The sequence below is a fragment of the Ambystoma mexicanum genome, chromosome 2q (genome assembly GCF_040938575.1).
Source record: "Ambystoma mexicanum isolate Mex_15411 chromosome 2q, UKY_AmexF1_1, whole genome shotgun sequence".
In the NCBI taxonomy this organism is placed as follows: Eukaryota; Metazoa; Chordata; class Amphibia; order Caudata; family Ambystomatidae; genus Ambystoma; species Ambystoma mexicanum.
The window spans coordinates 1,444,974,109-1,444,991,431 of NC_090924.1; positions in this window are offsets into that span (position 1 = coordinate 1,444,974,109).

Consider the following 17,323-nt stretch of genomic DNA (forward strand, 5'->3'; position numbering starts at 1 on the left):
TTGAGTATTTTCTGTACTGCATTCATTGAATATTGCATCCACCTGAGCTTACATAAAGCATCCTCTACCACATTATACTTTTGTTCCTATTTACCAGTGTGCTATCTTATCCATTTCATGTCAACTCATTAGTGATTATAAAGAAGTGTGCTAGTGCCAGATTCTCCATTGTTAATCTTTATCATATCAGATTAAGGGTGATATTCAAGTATTAATTTATTATAAAGTGTGATATATCTATTTTAAATTATCAAATAAACCTTTTAAACTTGCAAAACAGAACTACTTCTTGGCTCAGTGGGGTCAGGGGGATTCCAAGAGAGGGGTGTTATATAGGGGTAGTCATCCAGAACTCATGAACTGGACCTAAAGATATATCAATAAGGGTTTTCATTCAGTATTATAGACTAGGCGTTGACTTAGCTGTAGTGTTGAATTGAATCCCCTTACAAAGTGGGGGCTCGAGCCGAGACGTTGGGTTAGATTTACCACTTGTGCAGCTTAATACAGTGTGCTAACTGACGGGATACATACATCCGGTCGGATCACCACGCTGCATTACGCTGTGAAGCATTCCTCAAAAGGGACACTCCAAGAAAAGTTCTGTCCTGCAAAACTAAAATACTAACTTCTGTAAGTCAGGACAGAGACCAATCTCTAGAATGACGACCTTGGTAGATATGAAAATAGCCAGAGAGCACTTCTTACATAAACTATTTGTGAGAGGTGAATGGGCTGAGCAGGGCCAGGATGCCTGGTTGCAGGCCATCACGCAACAGGCCACTGAAACAGGGTCAGACTAATGGAGACATCAGGGTCCATTACATGTGGCCCTGAGTGAACTATATATGGCTCCTAAGGCCAAAGATGAACACGACAAGATTGTTAGGATAGCGGCATATTTATATTTATATATGGGAGCCATACAGAATAAATGTGCTGAAGGCCATGATCTGGCAAAAAGGCAGCAGATGGCGTTAGAGAAGGCCCAATCTGATCTGGACTCTTCTGAGCAAAGGCTGCACAGAAGCCAGGAGTCAGAAAATGAGACCAGACAGTACATCACTAAAATAAAGGAGGATATGGATGTGCTGCAAAAGGAAAAGTCAGAACAGGATACCAGATTTCTGGCCTTGCAGAAGGAACACCAAGAAGGTTTGGACTCCCTACTGCAAAGCCAGAAAAAGCTGGAGCAACAGCTAGACTTCAATAGGGCATGTGCTGAGCAGGTAGTCACCCTGCAAGGCCACCTAGATAGAGTGAAGGAGGAGAGCAATAAACTGATTCTGAAAGACCTGGATACCCAGGCAGAGTTTGATCAGGAGCGCCAGAAAGCTGGTGCCTTCCAAAGGCAAAGGGACGACCTGGCGGCACAAATGCAGGCTCTTAGTCAGGAAAGAGACGCCTTAGGCCAGGAAGTCTGCCATTTAAAAAGAAAAATGGAAGAAAATCACCTGGCCCACCAGGGGCTGGGTGATCTCCAAAAAGAAAACCAGAACTTGGTAGAGCACACCAGAAGGGTGGAAGATGCTCTAGCAAGAAAGGAGCAGGCCAATAGGGACACAGCTCAGGAGGTAACCCTCCTGCAGCAAAGACTGGCCCAGTTCTCCAGGACCAACCAGGAAGCACAGAGGGAAAATGAGGCCCTCTGTCAACACAATGATAGGCTCCAACAACAGGTAGCGATGCAGGAGAGACTGATAGAGTCGAGTAAGGCCTTAACAGAGGAACTGAAAGCACAAATGCAGGCTCTTGCATTGCAACAGGGAGCAGGGGCGGATAGAGATGAGGTCCGCTGGGAAAGAGAGACTCCTGACCATAACCGCAGGAGCCCTAACCCCAGGGGCCTTCATCTCCCCCAGTCCCTGGACTCTACCACCCCCATGTCCCCTGGCGCACATGAGCACAGGGCCGCAGGGATGGCAGATTACTATCCAGCTAAGAGTATGGGGCTCATAGGCCAGTACCACTCAGGAATGGAGGGGTGGGCATCCGGGTATGGGCACCCAAGTACAGTACAGTTCAATGGGGAACCCCAGGAGAGTAGGCCCATTAAGGGCATCCTGAAAACCTCTGCCCAGTTAGGTCAGTGGAGGGGGTACCCATCAAATCCTGGCAGCAAGGAGGAATCTGAAGACTCCTCTGAACTGCGCAGGACACAGGAGACCAGGTCCCCACATTCTGCCAGCCATTCCCAGGCTCGCAGAATCCGGGAAAACCTGGAAGAACAGACGGGAACCTCTGGGAGCAGTGCCTCTGAGTCCGAGGAAGAATGGGCAAGGGTTACCCGAACCAAAAAGGCCAATAAGGCAAAAAGGGCCTTGCTTAAGGACCCCTTAAAGCAGATTAAGGCGATCAGGAGCGTCATCACGCCTTACCATAAGAACGCTAAGTATTCTGTTTGGGAGCACTTAGAGTTGTTTGAACAAATGATGGAGACTTTCCATTTGAAGGACAGCCAAAGCTGCATTCAATATGTAAAGTGGACCTTCTCCCCGGAATACTCCAGTTTCTTTGCGGGGCTGGAGGACCAAAATCATTTAAGATGGTCCACCTATAAGGCGGCCATCCTGAAACATTTTTCTGTTCACAGAAATCCTCAAGAGGCTCGCAATGCAGCCTACAATTTGCAATGTGGGGAGGATCAGGCCCCACGAGAATTTGTGCAGGAGTTAAAGCGTGCTTTTGCGCAAACCACCAGAAGGGTGCGCACAGATAGTAGAGAGTTTATAAATACGTTTTTCCATGCCTTGCCTAAATATATCATGACCCAGCTTGTGAGGGATTTTCATGAGAAAAGATCTTTAGACTGGGTCATTGAACAGGCTACCCGGATCTATGAGGTGCAGAAGCCCATAGAAAATAAAAGCAATGCCCAGAAAAACCCCAAAGCCAACAGCACCCCTGCTGCTGCCAAGGTGGCAGAGGTAAAGGTCACCCCCGTTTTGGATTTGGAGATGGGGGGGCCTAAAAACCTACCTGCACCTAATAATGCTAGGCCCAGAAGGTCCTCGGGCCAGTCACAGACAGGGAGCCAGGGAGGCAGCCCCACAAATGGGGTCCCTCGCTCTCCTGATTATGTAAGTCCCCGTTACAAGGGAAATCGACCCATCCTGGGGTATGTGTGGACTCCTCCAGCCCAAGGGGGGGGATCCAGCCAAGCACCTAACCCAGGGAACTTCCCTCCAAACTTCCCACCGGAGGGCAGAAATTTACCAAACCCTGGGCAGAACTTTTTCCCCAGATATCCACCCGACTTCCAACCCCAAAATCATCCATCCTTCTTTCCCCAATTCCCTGAGCCCAGACAACCTAATCCGGGAGAGGGGAGGCCAAGGGTGGAGGGGTACCAAAATCTTCCCAACCAGGGGTACTACCAGAGGAGGGACAGCTACCCTTCCCGGGATCAGCCCAGGGGAGAAAACAGGGCCCCGTATCAGCCTGAGCGGGTTTCCCAGTTAGAGCACCAGGTTCAAAACATGGCGCGGGATATGGGTCATATACTGAGGGCGCAGCAGAACCCTCAGATCAGCATGCCGGCGCAGAACGCACCCAACTCTGGACCTGGTGCTCCAGAACAATGACGGGGGCAGCACCCCGATAACTCACCGGTTCCCAGGGAGGAGGCACAAGGGGAAGGGGGGTGTAAAGCCTTGGAGGAAGCTTCCTTCCTTACTTGTAAACAGCCCCTGGAAACCCAGGAACCAGAAACAAAATCTCTTGCCCCTGAAAGTCTGCCTCCCAAGGAGCAGAGGGGGGGTAGGAGAAACAAAAGACCCAAACAGACTCAGTTTGAGGAGGAGGTACAGATCTTCCAATTTGAGGGAGAGGGATCCTCAGAGGATCCTGGGAAAAGGATCTTCACCTTCAGAGAGGGGGGAACTCCCCCCAAAGAAAAATGGGTCCCTAGGGATGCAAATCCAGACTGGGGAGATGTGGAGACTGAGCTACCGCCGCCCACCATCTCATCCCAGAACCAACAGCAAGAAAATCCCCTGGTTCAAACCCATCCTGGGGACTGCCTCCAAAAAGGGGGGGGGCAGCCCAGAACCGGAACCAGGGGAACCCACAATGGCTCTGATCTCCAGTTGCCAACTTTTTCTTTCAGATTCCCAAGACTCTCCACAGAATTCTGCCCAAATCTCTTCGCTATCGATGTCCAAAACCAGAAAATTAGCCCACCAGTTGTCCAAAAATGTACATTATCTGTGCCCCCTTGAGGAGAAGGAGGGAAGATATTATGCCCCGGTACAAGTACAGGGGCAGGGTACAATCTCGGCACTGGTGGACACTGGATCTCAAGCTACCCTTCTGTCCAGAAGGGCCTTTGATGAACTGAATGCAGGTAGGGGAGAGAATTACCAAATTCCTCTCACCTCACTTCCTGGACAACTCCAGAACTTTGACGGGAAGGAAATTCCCGTTGAGGGGACTGCAGATTTGGACATTAAAATTGGGCGACATAAGTTGAAACACCCGGTCATAGTTGTGACCCCAGAGGGCACCCCTTGTTTACTAGGGAATGACCTCCTGAGAAGGTTGTCACCCCTAATAGATTGTGTAAACAAGGTCCTCTGGACCCAGACTAGCCGACCAATAAAATTAAAACAGAGTGTCAACCATGTTAGTTTAAACGGCACATGCCACATGGTTGAACAAAAATCTGACCAAGTAGAATTTCACTTCCAGAATAGCCGAATTCCAGACGTGACAGTAATCGCAGTAGGACAACAGACTGGTGATGTGGGGTCCTCTCTATTTCTGAAAATCAACCTTCCTTCCAGTTTAAGGTGGTATTCCACGCTGGAAGGAAAGACTCTGAAATTCTATACCAATCCACAATCTGAAACTCCCACTCCTATAGTCCAGAAAGATGTGAAATCAGCTCAGAGCCTGGCTGATATTCAGCAAATTGGAGAGCAGTTGTTCATCCCTGTTCAGTTAAATGATGGGAAGGACTCTGTTCTCGCTCGAGTGTGTGTGAACAACGGTAAGAGCTTCATCAGCGAAGCCCTGTTTCGCCAACTCCCAAAAGATCCAGCCATTCCCACCTTCAAACTGATAGACAAATGGGAGATGGACCTGGAAGCACCTAATTCCAAACATCTCCTGCCAAGCAGGTGTATGCTCAAAATCTCCATTGGCAACAAGAGCATAGTCCACAATTGTTGGGTCGTGCGAGACGTCCCTGCCGCCTTTTACTTAGGCAGTGACATTCTCAATTGCTTTGCCATTAGTTTGGACCTAATAAACTTCAAAGCTTGGTCCCGATTGGCGGATAATCCCATGGGCTTTGTTGATCCAGAAAAAGCATTTAGGTCAGCTCAATTGCTACCTTATGCAGTTGAAATTCAGGTTAAAGAGGAAGTCACCATCCCAGAAAGGACCCGACAATTCTCCCTGGAAGTGAAAGTTAAAAGGGGACAAGAGTTGAAAAACCCTGATGCTTACATACATCTAAATGCTTTTCTCCAACAGCAAGGGTTGGGGGTAAACCCAACTCCATTAGTCAACATAGAACATGACACCATTCTAATAGAGGTGGATAACAGCGACTTAAAGAGTATTACTCTAGCCGCAGGCACCATTATTGGAATGGCGGTTGATGACCGACATTTTTCCATCGACTTATTAAATGAACTGTTAGGACCAATCCCTAATGACTGTTTTGACAGTGACAGTGAGGACAATACAACACCAGACAGGATTTTTACCCGGCATGGGGAGAACTTCCTGGTGTACACTTCTTGCCCCTATGGTAAGGAAGATGTGACTTGTGACTTCAGGAGGGATGAGGTGATTTTCCAGGTCCATGAGGGCTGCCTTGCCCACCTGAAGCCTCCGGTCCAAATCAGCACTCTGACCAGGGACTTCTCCACCCAGCTGGAGGAGGCCGCGGAGATAGCCAAACCAGAAGTCTTTCCAGGCTTCAGGCAGATGGTGGAAGAGAGAGTCAACCTAGCTGATGCCTGTGTGACTCTGGAACAAAAGCAAAAGTTGAAACAAGTTTTCTTGGATTTCCAAGATCTCTTTGCGGTAGACTCATATGACTGTGGTCGCACTGACATCCACACAACAACAATCCCCACGGACCCTGGCATGACTCCTGTATTTGTGAAGCAATATCGTTTGCCTCTCGCATCAATGGAGTACCTTACTGAAATAATTAAGAACCTTGAGTCCCGGGGAATAATCCGTCCAGTCCACAGCACCTTCAATAATCCGGTGCTGGGAATATTGAAGCCAAACGGCCAGTGGAGACTCTGCGCCGACCTCAGGGAGCTCAACAAACGGGTCCATACTTCCCGATGGCCTCTGCCCTACATTGACCAAGGGCTGGCCCAGATTCAGGGGTCACAGGTATTCACTGCAATAGACCTGACCAATGGATACTGGACCGTGCCTGTCAGCAGAGAGGACCAATACAAACTGGCTTTTACCTTTGGGGGCCAGCAGTACACATGGACCCGGACTCCCTTCGGATACCTCAACTCCGGCAATGAATTCAACATTTTTCTACACAAGGCCATGCCCGACTTGGGTGCAAGGGGTAACCTGGCTTATGTAGATGATGTCCTCATCAAAAGCTCATCTGTGGAGGAACACATAGCGGAGATCCGTTATGTTCTGACACAGTTGAGGGCCGCCGGAGCAAAACTTTCCTTTCAGAAAGCACAGTGGTGTAGAACCCGTGTTAATTTCTTGGGGCATGAGATTACTCCTCAGGGCCTCTGTCCCCAGGAAAAGAAAGTGGAAGCACTTCAGAAACTGAAAGACCCCACAACTCTGCGGGAACTAAGGAGCCTCCTTGGACTGACTAATTACAGCAGAAAGTTCATTGAGGGCTACGCAGAGATCACCAGACCCCTGATTCATCTCCTGAAGGGAGGGGTCAAGTGGGAATGGGGTCCAGAACAAGCCGAGGCGGTAAAACAACTCAAGAGAAGCCTCTCACAAGCGCCTTGCCTAGCTTACCCTGTCAGAAACAAGGAGTTTTTCCTGGAGACGGGGTTCTCTAATACGTGCTTGACGGCAGTATTATATCAAAAGCATGACAAGGTCAATAAAGTAATCTCCTATGCGAGCAAAACTTTATCCTCTGTGGAGGAAAAATTCAACGATTGTGAGAAGGCACTCCTGGCAACGGTGTGGGCATTGAAGAATTACCGCCCGTTTATCCAGGGGGAACACATCATAGTGGAGACTCCACACCAGCCTCTGCAATATCTCCAGAGTGACAGAATCCGGGCCGGAAATGTGAGTAATTCCCGAATTACTTCCTGGATTCTGTCAATGCAAGGCTTTCCTGTGGAGGTCAGATATGGCCAAAACAAGAAGAGTCCCCTCGCGCAAGGTCTGGCTGACTTGCATGATTGTGCCAGAGAAAACTGTCTCGAGGACGAAAGTCTAAAAATAAAGGACAACATGGAGGCATACCTTAATTCCCCCCACAAAGTCTTTGAAGAAGACAAGTGTGAGGGAATGCCCACTGTCTATGTGGATGGATGCTCTTACCATGTTGACAACAACGGGGAGAAAGAATTGGTGGCCGGCGTAGGGAATGCATGGGTGAATGAGTCCCCAGAACCCTCCGCTGGATACAAAATTGGTCCCCGAAGTAGTCAGGTGGCAGAATTGATGGCTGTGCATCAGGCCATCCTCACTGCTGTCCAGCATCAACTCCACGAACTGGTCATAATCACAGATTCGGATTATGTACGGAACGGGTTCGTGGAGCACCTGGTTAATTGGAAAACCAGAGGCATGTTATGTGCTAACAACAAACCCTTGAAACATGGGAAGTTGATCCAAAACATTGATGATCTGGTCACCTCGAATGAGATGACCATCTATTGGAAAAAGATCAAGAGTCATTCCAAAGTAGAGGGACCAGACAAAACTGGAAATGACTTAGCTGATCAGCTGGCCAAAACCGGGGCCATCCAAGGGGATCTAATTGAGATTGAGCCCCTGTTGGGGGAAATCCAGGTCACTGCCATCACTAGGTCCCAGACAAATGCTCACAACGACCTTTCAATTGCACAATGGAGTAAGGAGACCCCTGATGCTGATTTGATTACTGCTCAGAAGGGGGATCCAATAATTGGTAAATTTTACCAGCACCTTGAGGACCCTGAGAACTTTCCCCTGACGGATACCGATTACATTGGGAAAGAGGACCTAAGAGTGTTGATGAAATGTCCAAAAATGTTCCGGATCCAAGACGGTTTGTTGGTAAGGAAATCCAAAGCTGGCCACGACCAGTGGGTGGTTCCTACCTCATTCCGAAGCCTGATGTTAAGTCACGCCCATGATGCGGCCACCGCCGGTCATAGGGGGTTTCACACAACATTGGAAATCTTAAGAGAGGTTGCATACTGGCCACACATGGGCCAGGACCTCAACCAATATTTGAAGGGTTGTCTTGTGTGTGCACAATTTCAGCCGACATCCCTCACACACCGGGCGCCTTTACAAAAGAGGGGAATGACACTGCCATGGTCAGATTTACAAATCGACTTTGTAGGCCCTGTGATTCGCTCGGCTAGGGGGAATAAGTACATGTTGACTGTGACATGCTTGTTTACCAAGTGGGTGGAATGTCTCCCAGCCCCAAATTGCAAGGCAGAAACTGCAGCTGCCTTGATGATTAACCACATCTTTTCCCGTTTTGGTCTACCTCAAAGGATTGAGTCAGACAGAGGTAGCCACTTCACCAGTGAAGTAATGACAAAGATGTGGGAGATACTGGGGGTCAAGAGAAAGCTGCATATTGCTTATAGACCAGCTTCTTCTGGGGCAGTAGAGAGATATAACCGGACAATTGTGAGCATATTAAAGAAGTTTGTGGCAGATTCTGGGCCAAGTTGGGATATCCGATTACCTCTGGTCCTAATGGCTATCAGATCTACCCCTTCATCTGCAACCAAAATGTCACCATTTGAGTTGATGACTGGGCGCAAGATGGTGCTTCCTCAGCATTTGCTCTACAGGACCCAAGACCAGACACTGATAAATGCCTCCACTACTCATGAGTATGTAGAGAATTTAAGGAAACACCTCCAACATGCTTTTGCTTATGCTCAGCGGAATCTAGAAAGATCGGCTGATAGCATGAAGACCCATTATGACCTGAAAACTTCCAGGAAGGAATATCAGGTGGGAGACCGGGTCTATCTATACAACTTCCAAAGGAACCAGGCCAAGCAGCGCAAATTTTTGCCTACATGGAAGGGACCCTTTGAGATCGTCGTTAAGATCTCCCCTGTGGCCTACAAGATCCGCATCCCCAAAGGCGGTTCGGCAGAGGGGGAAGACAAGTGGGTCCACATAAACCAGTTGAAATGTTGCCATCCCAGGCACACTCTGCAACAACTGGAGGAATCCTCTGGAATCCTAGCGGGTACTGTATCAGACTAATTCAGTTCCAACCATAAAACATACCACATCTAGTCTCGAAAATATTGTGAGTTGCATGAAACTGTCTCTTAGTTATATATTTGTTTTTTCAAAATAAGAATGTAATGTTTCGTTATGATGAAATGCATATGCTGCCCCACTATCTCAACAGTGGTGGAAAAACGTCTATGAGTAGGTATTGCCGCTCTTCCTTTGTCGTCCTAGGAGAAAGAAAACCGGGAGACGGGCCAAGGAGGACGATCCGGAGACCGGGAGCAGAGACGCAACGGGCCCGGGGTACCGCCCAATCTTCCCATCAGGACCGGCGAGGAGAACTGATCGATCTGACCGGATGGAGAGGAAGATGCTGAACTGTGCCATCTACAGAATTGGAAGAAGATAATGGGGACATACCAGCGACAGGGTTCAAAACCTCCCTTGCAACCGACTCCCCCTCGACTCAAGTCAAAGCGCAGTTGGGCGGGGGGGTTTGTGGAGGGTTTTGACCCATGTGGAATCATTAGACGGGGTAAAGATGGGGATTAAGCTGTCGCTGCCCATCATTTTGCCCCAGAACAAAAATAAATAATTGGAGTGGGTAAAGATGGGGATGCGCTGTCGCCGCCCATCATTTCATCCCAGAATCCAGGAGAGCTGCGCAGTTGTGCGCACACCAAAATGGTTACCTAACTTGCCACCCACCAGTGTAAAGAAAGGTCTTTGTTAACAAAATCCACTGTTACTGATGTCAAAAAGTTGCTGAAATCGTGACTCATTGGACCACTTTAAAGATTCAACCCTTTTGTGGGGTTCCACATAACCATTTTACTATAAGGAGCCCCATCAAAACAATGTTAAGCAAGGATTTACTACCATGTAAGAACCATTCCTGTTTAGAATGCATTAATCCAAGAAAATTCCAAAGTTGCATGCAGTGCCAACAAAATCCCGATGGTGGCGCTAGCGGTCTAAACTCTGACAGGAGAGCTGTTTTGCAAGATTGTCTAAATGCAAAGAAAAGGGGTCTTATTTCATCAAAGGTTCAAAGGGGTTGCCTGTCTGGGAACTATTGACACTTCAGAACTCAACACAAGAAGCCAGGAAATAACAGGGTTCTGTTAATTAAATGCAAAGTGGCCCCCTGGCCTCCTGATGTGAGCTTGCCGGACACCACACAAAGGACCCTTTCCTCTGAAAGGAATATGTTAATTCTGAAATGTTTGCTGTCAACAAAGATCTGCCAGCCAGCAGAGATCTGTGACTGACCCACCCAAGTCTTGGAGGCGGACCTCAACACTCTGAGGACTGAATTGAAAGGAAAATATATATTTTACAAAAACACTGATAACTCTTTGTAATCAAATGACAGAAATGTATAACTTTGAGAGCTTTAATTTAAAAATTGTACCTTTAATTCAAGCCCAAACTCGAATTTGTGTGATGTTCTGGGGCAAAACCCCATTGTTTATTAATATTACAGACTCCCTGTTTCAGCTAGACAAACGAAAATGCATTGGTATGTGGGTAGATATGTGAGGAACAGTTGTATAAAATTTAATGAAGATCCAATGTTGTTTAGCACATTAAAAAGTGCTAGAAGTTGCCATTTGTGAATGCAAGCTCCTAGAAACAGCAGATTTGGACAGAGACATGGCTAAATTCAGCCACACCATGTATATGTAATTTCAAACAACTGTGTAACTCTGAAGTATGTATTTTGATCATATATAGATTTGGGTGCACAGATGATAAGGGAGGTTCTTCAAGAGATCATAAATGGCTGACATCACTCTGACACAACTTAGTTCGCCAATCACGGGACGAATGAAAGTTTGACCAATTAGAAGCTGAGAGAGAGGTAGGGTCAGTGATGCTAGAACACACCCACATTCTAAACACATAAAAGCAGACAGACAGGACAGAGAGGGAGCTTCCAAATCCATCTGCAGCGGGACGCTCTGCCGGAAAAATCCATACTTTACCTCCATCAAACCTCCAAAGAGACCAGACCAGAGAGAAAGCAGTGCTGTACTAAGAGACCAGACCAGAGAGAAAGCAGTGCTGTACCCAGAGAGACCCAGACCAGCAGAGAGAGTGACCAGAGCCCAGTCTAAAACCCTGACCAGATCCGTGATGAGGCCCATTTAATTCAAGAATATAGTGTGAGTACCCAGCAGAACTGTGTAGAACCAATCTCTTAGTTTAAATTCATCTAATTCAATCTATTTAACCTAAGTAGAACTGCCTCCTAGCTGTCACCTGTCATTTCTAGTTGCAAGCTGCACTTGTCATTTTGAGCTTTTGAAATTTGCAAACCCAAAAACGACCTTTATTAAATCGCTCATATCTCCGCGACCGTTTGGGCTAGAGACTTGCAATAACTTTCCTCTGATAGCTTAGAATCGTAGCTTTGAATCGCACCAAGAAACGCATTCCTACCCCTTATAGTTTTACCGCAATCGCGGAACACGCATCCGCGAATTTTACCGCGATTTGCAAATTTCTTCACATGTAAAAACTGCTGCTGCTTGCCTTCCATTTGCCAGAAATTCGTTTAACCTGCTAACTATCCCTGCATCATTGCTAGTGTGAGCCTGGACTAATATTAACTAGATACCACTCACCCTGAACCTCTGAAAGGGAATTAAAAGCGTTTCCAGCATATTTCTCATTCATTGCCAGCACATATCAAAGCAATTTGGGCCTGTGTTTTCAAAACTCCTATCTGTTTTCTGTAAGCTTGCTGGATTGAACTGATTACATTGATTGCATTTCTGAGAACTGTGTGCTTTCCTCCCATTTCCTTGCATTGCATAAAGAGGGGGGGGGGGGTGAATAGCCAGAGAAAAGTGATTACATTGTTTGGTTGAAATCATATTGAGTATTTTCTGTACTGCCTTCATTGAATATTGCATCCACCTGAGCTTACATAAAGCATCCTCTACCACATTATACTTTTGTTCCTATTTACCAGTGTGCTATCTTATCCATTTCATGTCAACTCATTAGTGATTATAAAGAAGTGTGCTAGTGCCAGATTCTCCATTGTTAATCTTTATCATATCAGATTAAGGGTGATATTCAAGTATTAATTTATTATAAAGTGTGATATATCTATTTTAAATTATCAAATAAACCTTTTAAACTTGCAAAACAGAACTACTTCTTGGCTCAGTGGGGTCAGGGGGATTCCAAGAGAGGGGTGTTATATAGGGGTAGTCATCCAGAACGCATGAACTGGACCTAAAGATATATCAATAAGGGTTTTCATTCAGTATTATAGACTAGGCGTTGACTTAGCTGTAGTGTTGAATTGAATCCCCTTACAGACTATAAAGGCATACAATTCATTCAATGGCTATGGATGGCATTCCTGGTACATTGTAGTCTGGGCTACACATGTGATGGCAGTGACCCCATATGCAGGGCTGCACCTTCCATTCCATGACTATACAGGCATTCAATGCATAAAATGGCTATGGATGGCATTCCTGATGCACTGTAGTCGGGGCTAAACATGTGATAGAAGTGACCCCATATGCGGGGCTGGACCTTGCATTGTATGACTATACATGCATACAATGCATTCAGGGGCTATGGATGGAATTCCTGATGTATTGTAGTCTGGGCAAAACATGTGATGGCAGGGACCCCATATGCATGGCTGCACCTTGCATTCTATGACTATACAGGCATGCAATGCATAAACTGCCTATGGATGGCATTCCTGGTGCATTGCAGTCTGGGCTAAACATGTGATGGCAGGGACCCCATATGCAGGGCTGCACCTTGCATTCTATGACTATACAGGCATACAATGCATTCACTGGCTATGTGCGGTGTTCCTGATGCACTGTAGTCTGGGTTAAACATGTGATGGCAGGGACCCCATATGCAGGGCTGCACCTTGTATTCTATGACTACACAGGCATAAAATGCATTCACTGGCTATGGATGGCATTCCTGATGCATTATAGTCTGTGCTAGACATGTGATGACAGGGACCACAAATACGGGGCCGCACCTTGCATTCTATGACTTTACAGGCATACAATGCATTCACTGGCTATGGATGGCATTTCTGATGCATTGTAGTCTGGGCTAGACATGTGATGGCAGGGACCCCATATACAGGACTGCTCCTTGTATTCTATACAGGCATACAATGCATTCACTGCCTATGGATGTCATTCCTGATGCATTGTAGTCTGGGCTAAACATGTGATGGCATGGAACCCATATGCAAGGCTGCACCTTGCATTCTATGAGTATAAAGGCATACAATTCATTCAATGGCTTTGGATGGCATTCCTGGTGCATTGTAGTCTGGGCTACATATGTGATGGCATTGACCCCATATGCAGGGATGCACCTTACATTCCATGACTATACAGGCATACAATGCGTTCACTGGCTATGAATGTCATTCCTGATGCATTGTAGTCTGGGCTAAACATGTGATGGCAGGGACCCCATATGCAGGGCTGCACCTTGCATTCTATGACTATACAGGCATGCAATGCATAAACTGCCTATGGATGGCATTCCTGGTGCATTGCAGTCTGGGCTAAACATGTGATGGCAGTGACCCCATATGCAGGGCTGCACCTTGCATTCTATGACTATACAGGCATACAATGCATTCACTGGCTATGTGCGGTGTTCCTGATGCACTGTAGTCTGGGTTAAACATGTGATGGCAGGGACCCCATATGCAGGGCTGCACCTTGTATTCTATGACTACACAGGCATAAAATGCATTCACTGGCTATGGATGGCATTCCTGATGCATTATAGTCTGTGCTAGACATGTGATGACAGGGACCACAAATACGGGGCCGCACCTTGCATTCTATGACTTTACAGGCATACAATGCATTCACTGGCTATGGATGGCATTTCTGATGCATTGTAGTCTGGGCTAGACATGTGATGGCAGGGACCCCATATACAGGACTGCTCCTTGTATTCTATACAGGCATACAATGCATTCACTGCCTATGGATGTCATTCCTCATGCATTGTAGTCTGGGCTAAACATGTGATGGCATGGAACCCATATGCAAGGCTGCACCTTGCATTCTATGAGTATAAAGGCATACAATTCATTCAATGGCTTTGGATGGCATTCCTGGTGCATTGTAGTCTGGGCTACATATGTGATGGCATTGACCCCATATACAGGGCTGCACCTTACATTCCATGACTATACAGGCATACAATGCGTTCACTGGCTATGAATGTCATTCCTGATGCATTGTAGTCTGGGCTAAACATGTGATGGCAGGGACCCCATATGCAGGGCTGCACCTTGCATTCTATGACTATACAGGCATACAATGCGTTCACTGGCTATGGATGCATTCCTAATGCATTGTAGTCTGTGCTAAACATGTGATGGCAGGGGCCCCATATGCGGGGCTGCACCTTGCATTCTATGACTATGCAATGCATTCACTGGCTATGGATGTCATTCCTGATGCATTGTAGTCTGGGCTAAACATGTGATGGCAGAGACCCCATATGTGGGGCTGCACCTTGCATTCTATGACTATACAGGCATAAAATGCATTCACTGGCTATGGATGTCAATCCTGATGCATTATAGTCTGGGCTAAACATGTGATGGCAGAGACCCCATATGTGGGGCTGCACCTTGCATTCTAATACTATACAGGCATAAAATGCATTCACTGGCTATGGATGTCAATCCTGATGCACTGTAGTCTGGGCTAAACATGTGATAGAAGTGACCCCATATGCGGGGCTGGACCTTGCATTGTATGACTATACAGGCATACAATGCATTAACGGTATATGAATGGAATTCCTGATTTATTGTAGTCTGGGCTAAACATGTGATGGCAGGGACCCCATATGCAGGGCTGCACCTTGCATTCTATGACTATACAGGCATGCAATGCATTAACTGCCTATGGATGGCATTCCTGGTGCATTGCAGTCTGGGCTAAACATGTGATGGCAGGGACCCCATATGCAGGGCTGCACCTTGCATTCTATGACTATACAGGCACACAATGCATTCACTGGCTATGTGCGGTGTTCCTGATGCACTGTAGTCAGGGTTAAACATGTGATGGCAGGGACCCCATATGCAGGGCTGCACCTTGTATTCTATGACTATACAGGCATAAAATACATTCACTGGCTATGGATGGCATTCCTGATGCATTATAGTCTGTGCTAGACATGTGATGACAGGGACCACAAATACGGGGCTGCACCTTGCATTCTATGACTTTACAGGCATACAATGCATTCACTGGCTATGGATGGCATTTCTGATGCATTGTAGTCTGGGCTAAACATGTGGTGGCAGGGACCCCATATGCGGGGCTTCACCTTGCATTCTATGACCATACAATGCATTCACTGGCTATGGATGGCATTCCTGATGCATTGTAATTTGGGCTAAACATGTGATGGCAGGGATCCCATATGCACGCTTGTGCCTTGCATTTTATGACAATACAGGCATACAATGCATTCACTGGCTATGGCTGGCATTCCTGATGCATTGTAGACTCGGCTAAACATCTGATGGCATGGACCCCGTATGCAAGGCTGCACCTTGCATTCTATGACCATACAGGCATACAATGCAGTCACTAGCTAGGGATGGCAATCCTGATGCATTGTAGTCTGGGCTAAACATGTGATGGCAGGGATCCCATATGCGGGGCTGCACCTTGTATTTTATGACTATACAGGCATACAATGCATTCACGGGCTATGGGTGGAATTCCTGATGCATTGTAGTCTGGGCTAAACATGTGATGGCATAGAACCCATATGCATGGCTGCACTTGACATTCTATGAGTATAAAGGCATACAATTCATTCAATGGCTATGGATGGCATTCCTGGTGCATTGTAGTCTGGGCTACACATGTGATGGCAGTGACCCCATATGCAGGACTGCACCTCTCATTCTATGACTATACAGGCAACAATGCATTCACTGGCCATGGATGGCATTCCTGATGCACTGTAGTCTGGGCTAAACATGTGATGGCAGGGACCCCATATGCAGGGCTGCACCTTGCATTCTACGACTATATAGGCATACAATGCATTCACTGGCTATGGATGGCATTCCTAATGCATTGTAGTCTGTGCTAAAAATGTGATGGCATAGACCCCATATGCGGGGCTGCACCTTGCATTCTATGACTATACAATGCATTCACTGGCTCTGGATGTCATTCCTGATTCATTGTAGTCTTGGCTAAACATGTGATGGCACTGACCCCATATGCAGGGCTGCACCTTGCATTCTATACAGGCATACAATGCATTCACTGGCTATGGATGTCATTCCTGATGCATTGTAGTCTGGGTTAAACATGTGATGGCAGGGACCCCATATGTGGGGCTGCACCTTGCATTCTATGACTATACAGGCATAAAATGCATTCACTGGCTAAGGATGGCATTCCTGATGCATTATAGTCTGGGCTAGACATGTGATGGCAGGGACCCCATATACAGGACTGCTCCTTGCATTCTATACAGGCATACAATGCATTCACTGCCTATGGATGTCATTCCTGATGCATTGTAGTCTGGGCTAAACATGTGATGGCATGGAACCCATATGCAAGGCTGCACCTTGCATTCTATGAGTATAAAGGCATACAATTCATTCAATGGCTTTGGATGGCATTCCTGGTGCATTGTAGTCTGGGCTACACATGTGATGGCAGTGAACCCATATGCAGGGCTGCACCTTACATTCCATGACTATACAGGCATACAATGCGTTCACTGGCTATGAATGTCATTCCTGATGCATTGTAGTCTGGGCTAAACATGTGATGGCAGGGACCCCATATGCAGGGCTGCACCTTGCATTCTATGACTATACAGGCATGCAATGCGTTCACTGGCTATGGATGGCATT